The sequence below is a fragment of the Corvus brachyrhynchos genome, unplaced genomic scaffold (assembly GCF_000691975.1).
Source record: "Corvus brachyrhynchos isolate BGI_N302 unplaced genomic scaffold, ASM69197v1 scaffold166, whole genome shotgun sequence".
Lineage (NCBI taxonomy): Eukaryota > Metazoa > Chordata > Aves > Passeriformes > Corvidae > Corvus > Corvus brachyrhynchos.
In genome coordinates, this window is record NW_008239671.1 from 2371707 (window position 1) to 2392730 (window position 21024).

A 21024-nucleotide genomic window follows, 5' to 3' on the forward strand; every position below is an offset into this window, starting at 1 on the left:
AGTCTGTAAAGTGGCAACTCATGATAATTTACTTCTCAGGGATCTGTAAGATTTTATAAATATTTTTAAGAGTTTTGAGATGCTTGGATGAAGTGTATGATAAAGTGAAATTGAAAAGATGTGCAGAGTTCAAGTGTGCTTCTTTGGTGACGTTTCGTGTTGTGACTGCTGTGTTTGGCTTAGGTTGCCCAATATTCTTCCTGGCTTATGTGCTGGAACACACAGCAACTAAAATACCCTCTTCAGTTTAGTGTCCAGTGTCTGCATGCTTCCCTTCCCAAGATAATGCAGACTGTGTATAGAAATAACATTTTCTTGCTTGTGAGCAGAATCCTTGTATGACTGAGGAAAACAGGGAGTGATGGGAACATTTGCGAACTGAACGCTGGTAATGAGTAAAAGTGCAAAATCTCTGACCCCCTACAGAAGCTCTACTACATCTACTACTGCCTGTGTAGCCTTGGGAATATTCTTCATGGTTTTAACTTTCAATTCCTCTTACATTAAATGGAGATCAGCTTTTTTGAGTGCTTTTGTTTGGTTTGTTTGGGTTGGTTTGTGTGTTTTTATGTTTAGATGTCCCAGCTTTGTATTCTTCCCAAATGATGTTTCCCATGATTGAAGCAATGGTCCTCTTGTGTACTTCAGGATGCTGCCTCAAGATGGAAAAATCTTCTTTTTCCAGGTTCTTTCATAACAACAGAACATAAGGGACTTACCTGAGAAGGCAGTGCCAATATTTGTATGTTGTACCTGAAGATTTGTGGGTATTCTGCTTTGGATTTTTTTTTAACCTCTTTTCCCTGCTTGAACAATTTAACTTGATGCCAACTTCGTAATACAATTCATCTTTTAGCTCCAGATAGATTTATTCTTGAGTGCTTAGAGTGTGATCTTTAAGCAGTCTGAATAACAGACCTGGGAAATGCAGTTAGAGTGGTTCTGTCACTAAAAGTGAAATTGTGAATAATATGTTGCTCTTGGCACATAAAAGACCCATGTCCAGTGATATTTGTGCTTGAAGTATTACTGTGAGCTGATAATTGGAATGCTGGTCTCCTCTAGAAGGAGATGCTTCACATTTTTAACCCAATATTCTCATTCTAAGGGCTTAATATTTTAAGAGTTTTGAGCTGTATTAGATTAAATATTTTTTGGAGGCTGCAAATCTTATCGTGATTCCATCCCTATAAAGTACTCTGCAATTTCTTTCTCATTTTATGCCACCGTTTGGTCATTTTTCAGACAATAGCACACTGATTTTTTTTTAAGTTGATGGCATACTTAGAACAATTAAGTTTAGCATGGCATAAAACATGTTAAAATTTGGCTTGACATTGGACCTCAAAGGTAATTTTAAAGAAATTGCTGTACTGCCACATATTAGTGGTGGCCTGTTCTTTACAGTCCTCCAAGGACTAGTAATAAATTCAATTCTACCCATATATTTTATGAAAATTTTGCTTGTTTTGTCTGGGGTGGTTAATTTTCTTCCCAGTGGCTGGGGTGGGCTTTGCTTTTTTAAACTATCTTTATCTCAACCCACGAGTTTTGTAGCTTTTACACTCCCGATTCTCTCTCTGATCCCTCTGGTGGGGGAGTGAGCAAGGGACTGCGAGGGGCTTGGCTGCTGGTTGGGTTAAACCACTGCAATAATATAACCTGAAATTGTAAATTTTGTAGTATTCAAACATAACTCCACTTTCATGGAGTACCAAAAATTGCTCAAAAGCTTGGAGAGTTTTATAATATTGGTGCAGTTAGCTGTATAAGACATAGATCGAGTGGGAAAGTATCTGATACTGGAAAGGTCATTGAACCAACAGAAGCATCTTAATATCCAGAAACTCAACAGCTGGACAAGTCATGGGAAGGATACAACAGAGCTTTTGATTAGCCCAAGAAAAATTGAATGCTCTCAGTTTAGGATCATTGTGAATCAAGAGCAAGAGATTTTCTTAAGAGATTCCACCATCCTACTATAACATGTTGAGGTTGGTGCTGAATTTGGACTGACTCCAACACCTATATTAATCAGCTATTAATAATTCAGTGTCTGCTTGGAACTCCTGCATAAAAAGAAGACCAAAAAGATTATGTAGTATATTCCTAAACTGAATCAATCTTATTTTTAATGGGTTCATATCAACGTATCTGTTTCAAGGATTACACTCAGATTTGAACCACTTCAAGACTTAAATTACTACTTTTTTCATTTTAACCAATTTCAGTAAGAAACCTTGCCTATTGGAAAGTTCTAGAATTCATGACAGAAAGTTCTATATTGAGCAATTTCAAAGCACGCACCAGTGATTCTTTAAGGTTTTTATTAAAGCCAGCACCAAACTTTAAAATCACAGTTGTACCATCAATGCAATGAAACATAGCACACACAGAGTGTTTTTTATTCTTCATGAAAGATTTCCTAACATGTTGTAGATCTTAGTTTTTGCATATTCCATTAATGAAGCAGCTCCAGGTATGAAGTGCAGCACTTTTGCTTCAGAGTAGCCATCTGTTATGGTGTGGCCATCGTGACGGTGACTCATTCTGGGTGGATGAAGTCTGTAAGCACTGGGATTCTTGTCATCTTTCATCTGCACGACATTTCATTCTTTTATGGAACTCTACCAACTGTCTGGAGCACAGCAGTACTTGGATGCCTGTATTGTTTTCAAAGAAACTCACAGATTTGCAGAACCTCAGGCACATTTTACAATCCTGCTTTCCCTCTGGATTTGTGGGAGGACTGAGAAAAATGTTGAAACTATCCCTCCTTCACACAGAATCACACTCTCCTGTTTCTGCAGAACAAGCCTCTTGCATATGCTTCTGATACGATTTTACTTCTTCACCCATGATCTACAATTTTGTTAAAACTCTACTTTCCTTCTATCCTGGTGCTAAATGTCATCCAGGATTCCAGAATTTTAAACCATGGGAATGGTAAATGGAGCTGTACTGGGGGACTAATTCTGATGTCTTAAAGTGGTTTTATGGTCTATGAGTAATTACATACCTTGTTGAAACCAATAGGCTTGAAAATAAACTGTCAGGAGCTCTGTGCCCTGGCACATTTTACCATTCCAACCTTCTGATTATCACCAAATCAATGTTTTGCTCACTGAGGCTTATGCTATTTGATGAAACTTTGAGCCTGATAAGCTACTATCAGGTGCAACCCTGCTATGAGCTGCTAAGGTCAGGTTCCACTTTTCTGGTCACTTAAAGCCCAGTGTTTGAATGAAAAAAATGTCTATCAGGTCTTGGACTCATGGATTTCAGTGTAATGTAAGAAAAGTACTTGAAGGTAATTTTTCTATTGCTAGACAGGCAAGCAGGTACAAAAATTCCACAGAGTAAAATTTTCAAGCTGAGCTTAGTTGGTTAATTATGGTAAAATCCAATCTTTTTCTGTTCCCCTGCAGGTTTTCGTAATTTTAACATTTTTTTCATTAAAGAACAGTTTAAAAATACCAAATAGTTTGTTCTCTCAATTCACTCTGATAAGAACAGGTCTAGTATTTAAAGGAGAACAGTGTTACTTCCCATGGAACTCTTTCTACATTTTCTGCACAAAATGTAAAAGGTAAAGTTAAAAAGGAAAGTTCACCTGCAAGTTTTAGGTTGGACCATAAATACTTGGTAGATTATACCCGAATCTGAAACAGCTGTTTTTTGTAACAGGCATAAGGGAATGCTACCTAAGAAGCTTTGTGTAGCTTCCAAGGAAAAATGAGGACAGCAGGTCCTTAAATTACAGTAGTGAATACTCTACAAAGCAGGAGAAAAGGCTGCATTAATGTCTAGTTTGTCAAATACCCTTTTCCTTGGTCATTTTCCATTGCAAAGCAGGAGGGAAATGTCTCTTTCTTCTACCCTGTAATTTAGCTGGTTTAAAAAGGGTTCAGCTTCAAGATTAGGCACCTAAACCAGTTGCCAGTGAGGGCACGTCTACCAGTTTCGGCTAAGCTTGTACTGCAGTAGCAGGAGATAAAATCAACACAGTCAATGCAGGTATTCAGGACTCTCACAACAGAATCTATTGTGAACTCTGGAGCTTTTTAGATTCCACTGACTGACCTCTGGTGACCTGTGACAGGATCTGAGGGAACAGCTGGAACTGCGTCAGCAGAGGTCGATGTGGGATGTCAGGAAAATCGTCTTTCCCCAGAGGGTTCTGGGGCACTGCCCAGGCTCCCCAGGGAATGAGCACAGCCCCGAGGCTGCCAGAGCTCCAGGAGTGCTTGGAAAATGCTCTCAGGCACAGGTGGGATTGTTGGGGTGTCTGTGCAGGGCCAGATGTTGGACTAGATGATCTTGATTGGTCCCTTCTATGTCAGAAAATTCCATGAATTTCTGACTTTAATTCAGTTGCCCAACCACACATTCCCTAGGAAAAACCCTGAGATGTCCAGGCCAATATCCAATTTCTGGTCACAAGGGACATGAGTCTTTTCCAGATGCTGCATCTTGTCTGCCAACCCCACCACCAAGCTAAGTTTTGAGCATGTTTGTCTGTGAGCTGAACCTCACCCTTTGTTTCCTTAACTCAGTGTTTGTGTTAATCTTTTTGTTGCTCTAAATTAGGGAACTTTGAAACTTCCGAAAACGTATTTCAAATTGTGATGTAACATGGGAAAAAGTGGGATAAAGGAAAGATGTATATTCTTTCAAAATACTCCTTGTCTTTGTATGAGATAAGAAATAATGTTTAGAGGACAAGGTCCTCATTAAAATGGCAAATACAGCCCTGTGTGCAAAACCAAGTCAATACTGACAAAAAATATAAAACTAGTATTGCTTATAGATAAAGTAGTAAAGAATGAGCATTGCTGAATGAAAAAGGTTCAGAAAGAGAAGAAGCTATAGTTGCTCTGGGAAGGCAGCCTATCAGTAATAAATGAATAAATACATAAAACATCCAAGCATTTAACTCAGCAAATGAAGGTTAAGAGAGGACTTGCAGATGTTCTACGTAAATTCATCCTCTGAGACTTCTGAAAGTAAAGGGCACTTTAGTCCATCAGGAAAAAAAGAAGAAGTATAAGAAACTGTAAAACGCGCAAGTTTAACAATTAGTATCATTAGTCATTAGAACAACAACTCTATCATTTATCTTTGGATTGAAAATTAATGACTTCTTAAAAGACATTCTAGGTCAAGTACAAGTTTTTAATTTTGATGTAGCAATAGCTCGGAGAAATTTTCTAGTAAAATATTCAAAATATGGAGTTAATGAAGTGGCTAAACTGTGATGGTTTACAGATAAAAGGGGGAGAAAAGATACTTTTATTGTCAAATAATCAGATGATTTCCTCTGCCTGCATCAACACGACAGAAGTATGCATTAGTGAGATTTTTAAGAACTAGATAAGATTTTACTTATTGCCAAGAGCTATTCTTTCCTTGCTTTCCTGAGTTCATTTTTTAAAACTATTTTTTAATCGAAATGTCCATTTTCTATGTAGAATCTGTATTTGCTTGAAATAATCTAAATGGTAGAGTAGCCCCTTAGTATTACAATTTAAAGCCAATTGAGAAAAAAAAAGATAAACAGTGACTTACCCACTTATCAGACTTGAAATTGCACGTCAATTATATCTATTTCTGGCTTTGAAATAATTTTGGGCCAAAAGTAGGTGAGAGTACAGTAATAGATGGTGTATATTACCACAACATAGTATTTTGGCTATTTGCATATGCACATTGACTACCAAGGTATTACTTTGGTTATTAACATTTGCAGCAGCCAATTTACTGTTTTAATATATTATTTCATAAAACCGCAGTCAATTTGTACATTAAAAAATTGGGTGAATGGCACCAATTTTTTATGTACTGCAAGACTATTCTTATCAATTTTCACCTTCTGCTTTACAATTCAGTGTAGGTAAATGCAAGAAGGAAAGAATTAGGTAATGCACTTTATCTATTTTTTTAATTCCTGTGTACAATAAATCACACATAGTGAAGCATCTTCCTAAAGAGATAATGAAAATTGGAATTAAGAAGTATGAAGTGCGTCTTTGGAGATGAAATGAGAATAGCTGGAAAAATAGTGATTCATTAGTGTAATCCATAAGGGAAAGTGGAACAAGAGGGGGGGGGAAAAGTCTCAACATCCTCTTCTGATATGAGAATTATAAAAAATCTACTGACTAATGGTGGTTTGTGGGACAGATGGATGAAATTCACTTACTATATTTCTTGCAATTATTAAATGTCACAGGCATATATAAATAGTATGTATTTATTTTCCCTCCTGCTCTCTTTAAAAAATAAGCTCCAGCCCACCTCCAGTTTTGACTATCTGAAACCAAAACTGTAATCCTGAAGTTCAGCTGCCGCTTTACCCCAGATGCTCTTAAAACTCTTTTTTTCAATGGTATTTTCCCAAGCCTCTGAAGTTCTGCTTCTTGGCATGACCAGACCCTCAAAGCTCTTGGGTCATCAAAAACGTAGATGTGAACATCCCACCTCTGGGATACTGTCCTGCTGTAGGAAATAAAACTTCTGACATTATTTTCCCTTTTGTGTTTGAGTGTGGATTAAAAGAGAAACACTGGATTAATAGTCATGGATCAATTTCAATACCAGCTGGAGAGGATATGGACTCCCTTTGCTACACCTATACTTGAAATTATCTTCCTTTTCACTCCTTGTTTCTGGTGAGCATCTCACTCTGTAGGAAGTAATTAAACCTTTTCAGGAACTGCACTGCAACAAGGAACCACAATTTTATGTTCATTCATGCCCCCATAGACCTTAGCTGGCTGGGTAAGTGACCACAGAGAAAGAACAGGTTCATCCCCCAAGGGTGAGAGCTCTGGTTCCCCTGGAGCAGAGTGGGTGGATATCTTAACCCCTCAGGTGAATATCTTAGCAGATTGAAGAGGAAAGCTGCTGTTCACACAATCTTCACTTATTCCATGAGAGGCAGAGAAGGTTCAATGAGAGGGGTGGGAAGTCTCCTATTTCCCTGTACAATAGTTGCAAGCCACTCACTAAGCTTTCTTTACAATGAGATTTTTCTCACCACTTCCTTCTTTTTCTTTTCTTTAAAAGAAAGGCACATCTGCTGCTGTGATATTGAAAGGTAGATCACAAAGACCTTCCTCCAGTAAATGGTTTGTGCTATTGGTGCCTAGTGACAAAAAAAAATTATTCTATTTGAATACCAAAGTCCTGGAGAGTGATTAGATTTAAAAGGTAACCTATTTCCAGTGCAGGACCTAAAGTAACCCAGTTGTAGATCTGATAGGCAAAGAATTAGGCAGAAAAACGTAAAAAAAATTAAGTTTTCACTTACAGTCTAATAAAGTGTAACTTGAATTGTCTGACTGTTTTTATGTAGCCAGAGAATGGTTTTCTGGAAACTGAGGGGAAAAAAACGCAACAGAACTAAAGACAATCAAAGAAAAAAGAGCAGGGATATGACAGTCCAAACCACAAGAAGTGAGAAAATAAGGCTGACAAAGGTGAATTAGAAAGTGCCTCTATTTCAACAGAGAAATTCTTTCGACAGTTAGAACTAGGAGTCTATAACAAATTAGTAACTAGAAAAGAAAGTGAAGAAGGAAACTGAAGGAAGCAGGTTCTGGCCTAATAACATCAAGAAGCAGCACCAGGACCTACAGTCCCCTGTGGTGAGGCATAATGTTTGAAGTATCTCGCTTAATTATAGCTCTACTAATTTGTGATAGTTGTTAAATAAATTTACTGTATCCTGTAGTTTTTGATAATGAAATACTGGTGAAATGGCATGAGGCTTTATTTTTGCTTCAGAGTCTCACAGTAAGCCAGAGCAGGCATTTGGCCACATGGCTGAGGATGCCCTGCTTGCTTTTGTTTAAGCTCTGCTTGGTGAACACATCAAAATGTTTCCCTCAATTGGAAGCCCAAGCAGATTCCTCATGTGGGTAATGAAGGTGAAGTCCCCTAAAATTAAGGCTTCTAATATTGAACATGATGGTACATAAACCCTCCTCTGCATCTGAGATTTCATTCTCCAAAACAAGAACTGCTTTGCAGTAGTTGTACTAATTTTGGAGTCACTTTGGATACACCCTGGAGTCACAACTGATAGCAGGATTTGATTGCCAATAGCATAGACTTAACTGTAGGAGTTATGAATGGGGAAGTACAATTAGGTCGTGGAGAAGAATTGTGCCCCCTGGTATCTCCTCATTTTACACCAGATTCATTTAAAATGAAGCTATGCCTCATTGTTCTTTAGATAGTCTCAAGAGGCTCTGGCAGCTGGATTAAGCAGAAATTCTTCCTGATAGTAACACAGTGATCAAAGCACTCTGGAATGACTGCACGCTTACCAAATGTATTTCTACAAAGCATTATGTATGTATTTTACAACCAGAATAAATGTGCTGGCAACTGAAAACTGGAAGCTTGTTACTAGAAATTATTTTTGCAAACTGTACTTATCCAGCAGCAATAACACATTTTAGCATCTGCTGTTACCTTCCTGAAGCGTATGGATTTATCTATTACTAGGAACTTAATAAGCCCAGTGCCTTGATCAGCTCTTTCCAAATCTCTTTATCATAGGAGGAATTGTTTAGGGAATTGCAGCCATGGTGTGTCATAATGTGTTTAGCAAATGACAAATGCAAACATGTTGAAATGCATCTGCAGAGAAGGAAAAAATGCATTTCCTGGGCTGGATACTCTTTGGACTGTGGAAACAGTCTAAAATCAAATAAATACCTAGAATGTATCCTGTAGAAAACCCCACCAAAATCACTGTCTGTGGAAGCAGATGAAGTAAATGATGGTTATAAAATATGTGCTGGAATGGGCTGGGTTCATCAATGTACTAGAACTGTTTCACTGTGAGGGCAAGAAGCAGCAATCACAGTTAAATCAGTCTCATGGCTGATTTGCATTGTTTGACTGAGACAAAGCATCTCAAGCAGCAGAGTACTCCTTAAAAGTTCATATCTCTGCAGTGCCTTTCTCCTTGTTTTTTATTGTCCATCACAGAAGTCCCAGTTTTGCTCTTTCCTAAATTATTCTCAATACCAATGAACAAAGGCAAACAGAATCCACTTGATTCTTAACCTGATCATTAGTAGTTCTTCTCTAAGAAAGACGTTCTGGGATTTTGGACTTAGATGCTCCTCAATGGTGCCCTAGTGCCACGTTTAGACAAGCCTTAAACCTGTTTTGTTTTAAGGTAGTCTTGGTTCTCATGTTCTTGCATCCTATTCCTGCCCCTTGTTGTGTTGTTTCTCACGTTTTTTAGAACTGTCTGTTTTCTTCACCTCTCCTATGCTTTATCAGCCATTTTAAATGGTTATATCAATAACAAGCAGAGATAATTTCATCACATCATTTTATCACATCCTCTGTGGAATATTAGCTCATTTTATATTTCATCCACTTGCTGCGGACTTTAATATAATTTATGTTATCCCTGAGTCACTTAAATGCAGATAAAAACATTCTGCATTATAAAGTCATCTTCTCCTTATGTCCTTGCTTGGCAGCTCCTTTGGGGTGGGCATGGCAAAGACTCCTCCCTCTGATTATACAAAGAGTGCCTGCAATGCTTTTGAGGAATCTCCTCAAAGATAATTTTCACAAAGAGTTGGTGGAGAAGCCACACATTTTCACTTTCTGTCTTCCATTGCTGCCTGTTTTCTACAAACTTCCAACTTCAGCTTCCAAATCTTGAAAATCTACTGCAATCTCAGGGCAGCAATTCTACTCTGTTTTCTGTAAGGCCCTGACTGTACCTTGCATCAGAACTGTGTCCTCTTAGCATTTCCTGCTCATGGCAGTGATTCTGACATCCAGAGTTACAATGAGAATACTGTGGAGGCCTTTTCAAGATGGAATGAAGGAGCACAGTCCTCTAAACCTTGACCAGTCCAGCTGCTAATTTCATGACCAGTCCTGTTGGTTTGGAATAGTCATCAGAGGCATAGATTGTTCAAACAGGTGAAAAAAGATTGGCACCAATCTTCTCCATTTGCTCAGTGTGGTTGGGCTTTTGTCCCTCTGTTCTGTGTGATTCTGGGAGAAAAGTCAATGACTTGTATGACTGTGCTGAAATATCTATCAGCCAAGGCAGAGCAAATGGGTTTCATTGCATAAACTCCTAGAAAGTAACAGGATACAAGTCTGCCTATGAATTACAGAATAATGACATATGTAATAATAAAAGTTGACTGCAGTCCTGCAAGGATAACTGTGAAGCAGCAGCTGTAGCATCTTATGCACACACTCATAGGAGAAGAGTGAGGCTGTGGCTCTTAAGTACAAGCTGACATAACTACCAAATATTTACCAGGAAGTCTGTGGTAGCATTTCATTAAAAGAGTGTTGTGTTGTCCTTCTAGACAGAGCATTTAACTGTTATTTCAATTCCCTAAACAGCCACAGTTGCTGCTGATTTATGAAGACCAACTTGATTTCCTTTGTATAAGTAATTAGCAATCTGTTCCTAGATTACTGGATTTATACTTCACAGAGTTTATATTTCCAAATCACTTTGGAAAGATGCCAATCTATTGTAACTCTTTTAGCTGACTGTAACTGTGGTGTCTGACCTTCCACCCTTCCAAGTGTCTCCCTCACTGATGAGGAATGAGTGGTGTGTGATGCTGGTTGCTGGCTGGGGTTTCATCACAACACAGATTTAGGACTGTAGCAGGAAGAAGTCAAATGTCTCAGGAGGCAGGTGCAAAGCAAAGCTCTCTGTGCAATGTGTTAAGTGTTCTAATGAACTTGAATCTACATTAATCCTCACTAGCTTTTAAGTTCAAATAGGCAAATGAGTGTGAAATTACCTGAAATCAGGTTTTAAATATCCCTTTTTTACCACTGTAATTTTGCAGGTCACAGGCTTTAGCAAAGGAAATTGAATCCTATAAAGCATTAAAACAAGAAGACAAAGAAAAGAATTTTAATGGAACTATAAGGAAGCAGTTATAAGTATCAAATCAAAATTGTTTATCTGTCGGTCCTCAAAGACAGTAGGGGAGGCAAAAAAATAAAGACTCTATCTCTTAGATGTAGTGGTAGATTTAATTTAATTGGGAACAGACATTCTCAGTGAGACAGTGGCAATTAATGTCTGAGTGCGAAGAATCAGGTTGGGGAACAGACTTTTATGAGGATGAGTAACTGAGAGTTAGCCCATGACTACATCAGCTACAAGTGAAACAGAGTTTCAGGTTTACCCAGCTGATACAAAATATGTTGTGATCCTTTGTCAAAGATAATCAATCTATCAACAATTTGATAAGTCTTCGGGTATGCTTATTAAGAGTGACAAGTGGCTATTTTGGGCAGAATGACAGTACACACCTCAGTCTGTTTTTGCAGGAAATAATATTTAGATTATGTGAGAAATATACTTTAGTTCATGATACAATTTGATGATTCGCTGAAAACATCCACTTTTAAAGAGATTGAAATCAAACTAGAAGGTAAAATGCTTCAGTTACTTAAATACCAATAGCATAAGGTGATTATTGAAGCAATAGGGCACTGGTCTCCATAAAATAACCTTTTGCCAGGAGCTGGGAAATCCAGCTCTGCCATCACCACTACGTGGGATGGAGCCCAGTGTTCCTGGAGATGGCTGAACACCAATCTGTCCACAGGGAGCAGTGAATTAATGCCTCGCTTTGCTTTTCTTGGAATATAAAAATAGATACATTGGAATACATCTATATTGATTTTTACATTTGTCGTGTTCCTATTCAGCCAAGAAATATAGTAATTGGAACCTCTGTTGACATTTACATGTTAAAAATGTTTTTCCTGTCAAAGTTAGCAGCCCAAATAGCTTGTGCAGAGCTACATTCACGAGGATATCACAGAGACTGCATCCCAACACCCTTTGACATTTAACTCAGTAGCAGAACCAGTGTAAATGAACCCTTCCCTTCTTAAATATGAGAATAATCCTGATAGTGTGTCTAATAAAAGGGAGGTTTCTCCAAAAAATGTTCTCTCCCATTCCCTATGATATAAATAATAAAATAAATATGGCATAATATTGCATTTCTGACTGTTTATTATTTATGCTGAAAGTTCCCTCCACAGATAAGCCTGGTTATCTTTCATCAGTGGCCCTTGGAACTTTGGAATGGAATAGTTGTGAGTATGCACATTTTACATTTGGTGTGTAGAAAATCAGGCACTGAATTGATGAGGGAGGGAAGATGTTTATTTAGCTTGATTAAGAACCAGAACATATTTTCTCCACTTTCTGCTTTGTCTCAAGTTTTCAGTGTGACTTTTGTACAGTTTTTTCTCCCTGTGCATGCCATACTTCATCGTCAAAAATGGGCAGAGTATGGCTTGATTTCTTTCACTCTTTAGTTATTTAAAATATGGTGCCTTGTTATAGTATTTGCTGCAATGAAGCTCCAGTGTTAGTTTCTATCACTAGGTAAATTCCAAATATCATTTATCTGATGTGGGAAATGTGGCATAAAGTGGTGAATTATGTTCCCCTTCAGCCCCCCACACTGGAGCTACAACTCTACTCTTCCTCCACCTTTGGTCCCTCTCCCAAAACCTTAAAAAGGTTTACCTTGGAAGCTGGCAGGAAGAGTAATATGAAGAATGGACTATTAGAGCTTTGAATTAGGGAAAGCATTAAGCATATTGAATTCTTTTCTTTCATAGCAGCACATTAGTAAAGAGTCAATTATTAACTCTGCTACTTGATTTATTCCAACATTTTGAATGTATTAGAGGTCAATGTATTTAAGGGTTTTTTTAAAAATTATTATTTCAAGTGGAAATTAGGTTCTCGGAGGGTAAGTAGATTATAACAGATCCCAGTTCCTGGGCCCATGCACTGCTGTGTCAGTAGGATTTATTGTAAGTCATACCTTCAGAGAATAAGAATTAAGTGTAATTTTCACTTTTAGTTAATGAGATTATGTGCTGTTCAGTAGGTATTTTCAGTGTGATTTGATAGTGTATTCTTAGTGAGAGATTCAGACTTTGGCTTTATCAGAACGGTTTCTTAATTTCTGATCACTTCTTTTTTTGTGCTTTTCCAATTTGAGCTCACATTCCCATTTTGATATGCAAATTTATCATCAGATACAGTCTTAGTGCCTCACTTATAAGAATATTAAGCTGCGTAGGCTCAGTGAAAGCTCACTGAACAGCTGAATAAAGGCAGGGAGTTTGCAGAGTGTAAGTTTTATTTAAGAGTTAAAGAGATGAGTTGTATATTACCCCTGGAAATGTTCAAAAAACATTCAGATGTGGTGATGAGAGACATGAATTAGTGGTGGATTTGACAGTGTTGGGTTGATGGTTGGATTTGATGATCCTAGAGATCTTTTCCAATCTAAACAATTCCATGATTCTGTGACACTATGATTCTATACGTCATAAAAGGGAGTGGAATGAGACAGCACCGCTTACACCGTTGGGGCAAAACTCAATGTATAAACGATCTTCAGAGTATCTAGAACCTTATAGGACTTTTATTCTCCTGATTTCATTAAGAAGTAATGATGAAAGAAGATTGAATTAATTCAATTTATTAACTGATTTACTTTTTACTCAGAAACTGAACTAATATGCTTATTTATTGAACTATCTGTTGGGTTTTTTTTCTGAATTCAAGCAAATGCAAACCAAAGCAGTTACAGAATTTGCTGCATTCACTGTCAGAACATGATATTCAGGCAGAAGAAGGGATCAGATTGTTCCTGTGTCACGTTTAGGCATGAAGTGGGGAGAATGCAGCAGCAAAGAAAAATTACCTTTAGAGTTTTTTAATCTCTAAGTTATGAACCAGTCTTGCTTTGCCTTTGCCTTACGTGTGAAATTATTGTCCTTACTGCCACTGAGGACCAAAGAAAGCTGCTTTCTAACTTAGGTGCAAATAATTTTTTGATAGATAATGCCCCTCTCTGTGTGAGTGGTAAACCTCATTCTGGTTATTTTTAGAAACAAAAGGTTTGTAAAAGATTTCTGGGTTTCTACTGTGGCAGTAGTAGGAACTGCTCCCCCCTTGGAGTAGTGGGTACAGAGAGAAGTGGAAAATGTCTGATAATAATGCCAGTTCTTCAAGAGACCTCAGCTGGAAATACTGATGAGTTGTTTTGTGTTTGTGCGAGGATGGTTTTTTTGGGGGAAAGAAGCAGATATTGAAGACATGGGTAGAAATAGTTTGATTTTAATTTTTTTTCCCTTTGACTGATGATTCCTCATGAAGGCTTTGGTATTGTAACATTTACGACCTATGAACCACTCCCCACAATGCACTATTTCTTTAAAAATGTTTATACTTTCAAGCAGAGACTTTCCCTGACAGTTTTCCCAGATACAGATGTGTTATTTAAAAAATAACCCAGATATTCTTGCAGAAGCATTCAGATTTCAACAGCCAGAAAAATGTTAGAACTGGAAATATCTTCCCACTGGTTTGTTTTGTCCTAATACCTGTTTGGTCAGTGTCTGACAATCTTCATGATCCAAGAAACTACAGTGTAGGAAGACTTAAAAATCTTCTACCTGTTGATTGATTTTAATGTATAAAGGAGAAATTGATTTTTTCACAGTTATAAATGCTTTTCAGAAAAATGAAAAGGCTATTTTGAGAATCAGTATGAAATAGTCTGACAATCTATAAGTTGGGTTTTTTTGATAAGGAAATATAGACCTGCCAAATAACGGGGGTTCTTTGTCTTCAATTATGATAAAAGTTCCAATTGAATTAAGAATCAGGTTTATCTATTTTCCTGAATTAAAAAGAAGAGTAAGTAAATTACTTCAAATATATAGCAGAAAACAACTTCCTCATGATGGAATTAATTGAATTTGGTCTCTGGGGACACCAGTATCATATTGTCTCAGTTTAGGAAGGAATGAGATCTTCCTTTGGAATTTCAGATCCTGCCTTTGCAATTTACCTTTGGCCCTAGTATAGAATTGCATGAAATATCAGAATTTCAAAAATCCTCCTTCTTTATCAGCTTGAACTGCCATTATCCTACAGTTACTTGAGGTAGTGCACTTTTGTGTACCATGGATTCTTGGAAGGGGAGAAGGAAATCTATTGATTGTGACACAGGAGGGAGGTTTCTCCTTGTGTTGGGTTTGAGCCCTACTAAAACTGTAGGCTAGATCCTCATCTGGTGTTATCTAAAATTAACTTCAAAGAGAAAGAAATCTTAAATTGCATCAGGTAAGGATCTCCCTTCAGGATAAGAGTAGTATCTTATAAGCATCCAGGATACTTCGATTTAAATATTGCATTGTGCTGCAAATGGAAATTCCATCATGTAAGTGGGAGCTGAAAAAGAAAAGCCAGGTTGCTACTTGACAATTTTACAAATTATTTAGATGATTATTTGTTGCTGGGGAAGTTAATGTCAGGATTGTTTGGTGAATAAAGTGTTTTCTTATGTTGTTAGTGGCTTGTGTCACAGTTGTCAGCTCAAGAAAAGAGCTGGGGTAATGGTGGTGTTCTTATTATCAATACTTATTATTTATTAAGACTGTCACTGCAAGTGGTGCATAAAAAATACAAGGCAGGGCAGGTTTTTCCTGATAAGACTTGGAAGAATGCATTAAATAAATCCTGGCGGAGCCAGAAATTGAAAATAAGAAAGGGAAATGGAAAAAGAGAGGTCAGGAATAGTCAATAAAACGGTTTATTCAGAGTCTAAGTAGTATATATGGACAGGTGAAGAAGCTTTACCTGGGCCTGAATGGGAGCTGATAAAATCCCGGGTGATGAAGAGGAGAAAGGAAGAAACAGAGATGCTAAACCAGGGTAGAGATGCTTCTTCACTATGTCCTGAATTGGCTGAGGTGTTACTACATGATTTCCTTATTAGTTACAAACAACAACAAAAAATCATTGCTTAAGTTAACAGGATCAGAGAAAAAATAAAAATACTTCCACTGGTGTCTGATGGAAAAAAGAATTAGAGCCATAATTCACCTGCCTATTGGTGATGTTCTAGCTTTTTTTTTATTTCTGTATTTCCTACAGATAATATTCTGACTGAACCTTGGATTCATCAGCTGAAAACTTTTGGGAACCAAGTTTCCTGGAAGCACTGTTTGGAGTAATCTTCAACTGTATTAACAGAACTCTTTCATAATGAATTCCTGCACCCCATATAATTTTGAGTTGATTTTCATGGAGAAATTGTTCTTGAAAAAGATCATGAAATGAAAAACTTATTGTTATTCTGAAACAATTTCTGAATGATAATAGCTTTATTAAATAGGTTTAATGCAAATTAACTAAAAGCAAGTATTCTTGAACCTGCGTGACTGTATAAAGCCATGTATGTGCAATTCTGAAAAAGCATTACTTGTCATATTCCTTAAGAAGATAAATCTTGTGTATAGAAGTATGACAGGGCATCAGAACAATTATAATTATTAGAATATCTTATCTATTGTCCTGGAAAAAAAAAATGCCAGTCGTTTAGAATATAATAATTACTTCTAACTGCACAATGGTCTGAAAATTTTGACTGTTGGGTTCCACTCCCCTCCCAGAGGTGGGAAGATGCTGCCAGAATTCAGGCTGTTTAGAGAAAGCAGGTTTAGAAGAGAGGGTTGGCCAGAGCATATTTGAAGGTGATTTTGAGTTCCTTTTGAAAAGGCCCCAGGGAAGCTTGCAGAGGACTTTAAATAATTCACGTGGCAAAAATGCATCCAGAGAGCTTGAAGTCAATAAAGCCTCTAGCTCTTTATAGTACTTTATGACTGAGTCCTAGTAGATTAATTCAAGCTCTCAGATGCAAAGACACCATATTCTCAACGTGCTTGGGTGCAAATGTGAGATACCATATGGGACTTAGCTCCCAGAGGGAGGACACAATAAACCCACAGTCAAAAAGCTGAAATAAGAAGTGGGATTGGTTCCTTTATCATAAATAACACTTTTGCTCCACTGCATTTCATGAGCCTACATTTCTGATGTGAATAATTTTGAGTAGAAAAATTGGGATAGAGTAGAAATCTGTGTGGGATGGAAGATAAATTTAGGTCTGTAACGAGGGACAGTTTGAATTCTGAGCCCAGTGTATCAGCTGTTAAAGACATTTTTCTTTGCTGCTCAAAATGCAGAAGTTTCAAAATTTTTACCCCACAGTATTTCTTTCACTTTCTGTGGATATTATGAGTTTCTTAAAAGGAAAAATTCTGCAAATAATGTAAAAAGCTTTAAACAGCACATGACTGGTTTCCTACAGCCTATATTCAAGGGAAATGAAGCTCAGCTCTGACCAAGCAGTTATTTTGTATTAAAATATAACACTTCAGCAGATGCAAGGAATGTACAAGATAAATCTGTTCACATAATTGAAAACAATTTCTCTTGTTTGGGTTAAAGTTAATATTCAGTTTTGTTCATTTTAACAAGCTTGTCCAAATTCACTAAGAAAAGATGGAAATTTCTGACTTTCTAATCAGAAGATATGGATCCAGTTTATCCATGGTTTCACCATTTTATCTGTACAGTGTAGCCCAATTAGAAACACTGGATGTTTGAACATGGATAAAAGGCTTTTTTCCTACCACTGGTCATGTGAGTCATGCAGTGATCTCCAAATTTTGGGAGGAAGGAAAAAACTTCAAGACAGCATCATGAATTAGGGTATGGAAAATGTGATCGTTGCTTGTCACTTTGCTGTGTTCTGATAGAGAGTTTCTTAAGAGATTGTTCTGGTTTGAAGCAGAGATGGAACCAGAAATGTATAAGGTGTGGTTTCCTGAAAAAACCAAAACACATCCAAAAAAACCAACCACCCCCAAAAAACCCCCAAAATGCAAATAAACACAGTGATTTGACCCCTACCCTTCTTGATTTGAGCCCTGGTCCCCCCAAAGGTAGCATCTTCTAGGAAGAAAAGTTCCTTTTCAAAGGAATTCCCTTTTCTGATATAGTGAAATAGCCTCAGTGCTGTTTCTTATACAGCTGGGAAGATTTGCTATTAAGTTAGCAAAGAAATATATGCTCAAACCTAAGCTGTCCAGCATAGAACCAGTGTCCTGCGGAACACAGTACTAGAGGCTCCATAAAAAGATACCAGAATTTCACACTGGGCAGAAGTGTAATGATCTGTTCTTTACATTGTGTCTTCTGTTAATCTCTAATATTCGGCTGTATTATAACTAAACCTATCAGAACTTAGCAACATTAACTGCTATAACTCTACACAATTTTTCTAGTCTTGCTGGTGTCCAGTCTTACCAATGTCTAGTCTTTATATCAGACTGTAAAACTGGAAGTGATTTTATTAGGCTGTCTCTGTATGGGTTAGAGCTGAGGTGGGCTCCTCTCATGATTGTAGAAAGTCCCGTACTTTATCTTTCAAGTGACTGTTATCCATCAACCCCTTCATAAATCCTTTCAACAGTTAGAGTCCCTTTTAATAAGAAGAATTTTTTTTTCACCAGCTTTTACTATCCTTGTGTCTTGTGTGCTTGTTCGCATTGCTGACAGGGTAGAGAACGGAAAGTGTGAGGACAAGGAATGTAATTTCATTTCACTTCCCATTGAGCAGTGCCAGGGAGAGATTGGAAGTGAAAGAATCTCGACTGCCAGAAGCCCCACAATCTTCTTCTGTCCTGAAACTTCAGTGTGAGTGCAGCATATTGATGGGTCAGGTCCTCAGCTCAGCTGCCAGCAGAGGGTACGAAAGCTGGGAGGTGGCATGTTCAGAAGTTGTCACTGGGACTGAGAGACTCCTCTGTCTGTTTGGCTCCATCCATCCACCCACCCACCCTCCCAGCCACCCATTCCCATCTCCTTATGGTGCCAGCAGATGCTGGAGTGAGTCACAGCCTGTTTCCCCCTTGAAGGCACAGTTCTGTTAATGAAGGGATGCAGGGAGTGCTCTTGGCACAGAGGTCTTTAATGGCTGATGTAGGCAAAACCCATCTCAAAGCAGAATGGAGTGCAGCTATCATTAAGAGCATCCACAAGTGGTGCTTGCCACAGAGGAGAGGATGCTGGGGGAAGAGGATGGAATTTGGTGTAAAGCTGGGAGGATATCAAGTCGATTTGTTCCCTTTTGGGAGTGACAGCAAACACCATGACTCGGGAATTGGCAGGATTGTGGGACTGAAAACAGGCTACCTTTGGCTCCATCTGTGTTGGACTCTGACACAGCATCTGGCACTGCTCCTCACAGTCTGGAAAGCTTGACTATTATGGGTAGAAAGACTAAAGTTAAAAATATCCAGGCTATCCATGAATTTCCCAGAAAATCTCTTATCCTGCAGCATAGAGAGGAAAGGAGTCAGGAGATACCAAAAAAAGGAGTGTTTAAATGGCACCAGATGAATAGTTTGGACCAAGACATATTAGGTGAAGTATAGAGAGTAGATTGTATAAATGTGGTCATTTAAATCTCTCGCTGGTCAAGAGACATGTAAACAAATGAGACAGAGAAGGCTAAAACAGGTCAGGCCTGTATGAATTCTCAGGCAGGAAATCTAAACTGGAAATCCTTTATGTGTGAAAAAGAACCCCAAATTGCCTGTCAAGAGCAAGCCTGTGTGCATTGTTGCCAACACCATACTCAGAAAGGAAATCTGATGGAGCTGGTGATTGTTAAAAATCAGAATGCAAGGAAAATTGCTGCGGTCAGTATTAGATGCTCATAAATCACAGAGCACTGAGAGTTACAGGACTCTAAATACTAATTCATTACAGTTGTATGTAATGAAATTGCTGGGCAGGAATTTATTGTAGACTCCCTATTCTCAATAAGGAATAACCTCAACTACATCAAAAACTGTGTAACACTGAGCAATTTTAGCTAAGGAGTTTTAATTTGACATAGTGACAAATCCCACTTAGATTTCAAAACATCAGAAATACAGCAAAATCTGTAGCAAGGGAACATCTTATATTCTCTGTAAAAAATTAATCACTAATTTAAAATACAGCAACTCTGCAAATAACCCACAATTACTGCCTGGTCAGGTTTGTTCTATGCAAAGAATTTGTGGCCAACAAGAAATTGTGGGAATGCTACAAATGAAACCAAAGGAAGTGGGAAACTACAACAGGCATTATCATTAAAAACTATGATACAGGACATTTTAAGACCAGATTTGCCTTTCCCCAAATCTGGAGTTCATAGGAAGGGGAGCACTGCTTGTGTTTGTGAAGAAAATGAAGACAACTGATGGGGCAGCAGCTTCTGTCAGATGCAAATGAACTGCAAATGGTGATGGCAAGGGCAGGTTATTGCTCAGTTTGGAAGGGGGAGAACCTGTCCAGGCAAAGCTTGAGAAGTGGAAGTGAGAAAACAGCTGGCACTGCTCATGTAGGGAGAGTGGAGAGCTGGTCACTAATGACAGGCACCTACTGAAACCACCCTAACAGTGTGAAAATGAATAATAGACTGCAGATCCCTCATCCTGTGCCATCTACAGGCTGCCTATCCCTGCTGTAAAAGATGGTCGAGCTTTCCTGCACTTCAGGATGGAAAAAAAAAAGGCAAATGTCAATAAATTAGCAAACCAAAGTAATGTATCATAAGCATTAAGGGAGTTAGCCAAAGGGCCCTCTGAACCATGAATGTTTGTCGGTAACTAAGTCTCCGTTCCAGAGCTTGGAAGATTACTAATTTCAGGATTGAAAAGGGCTAAAATGAATTCTATGGGGAAATATACTGCATCAATCAGTTGATTTATTCTAGATAAAGTAGCACAACTAGTAAAATATGGAGGCAGACACCAGCAGCAAAGGACTAGAAGAAAAAAACCCCATAAGATTAATGTCAGCATAGCTTCAAAGAAGTTTTTGTAAAACAGGAGCATGCTTTATTTGACGGAATTTCAGGTCTAGCCAAAAAGGTCTGTTTGTGAAAGAGAAACTTTGGCTTTCTCAGAGCATTTGATATATGAATGGCTGTCATTTGAATAAAAGAAATTTCCATACATGGAATGAACAAAGAACATTAGGTGGATTAATTTCTTTGCAACAGACAGATCTCAAATTCTGTTCTTAATCAGGAGATGTCATTAAAAAAATTATTC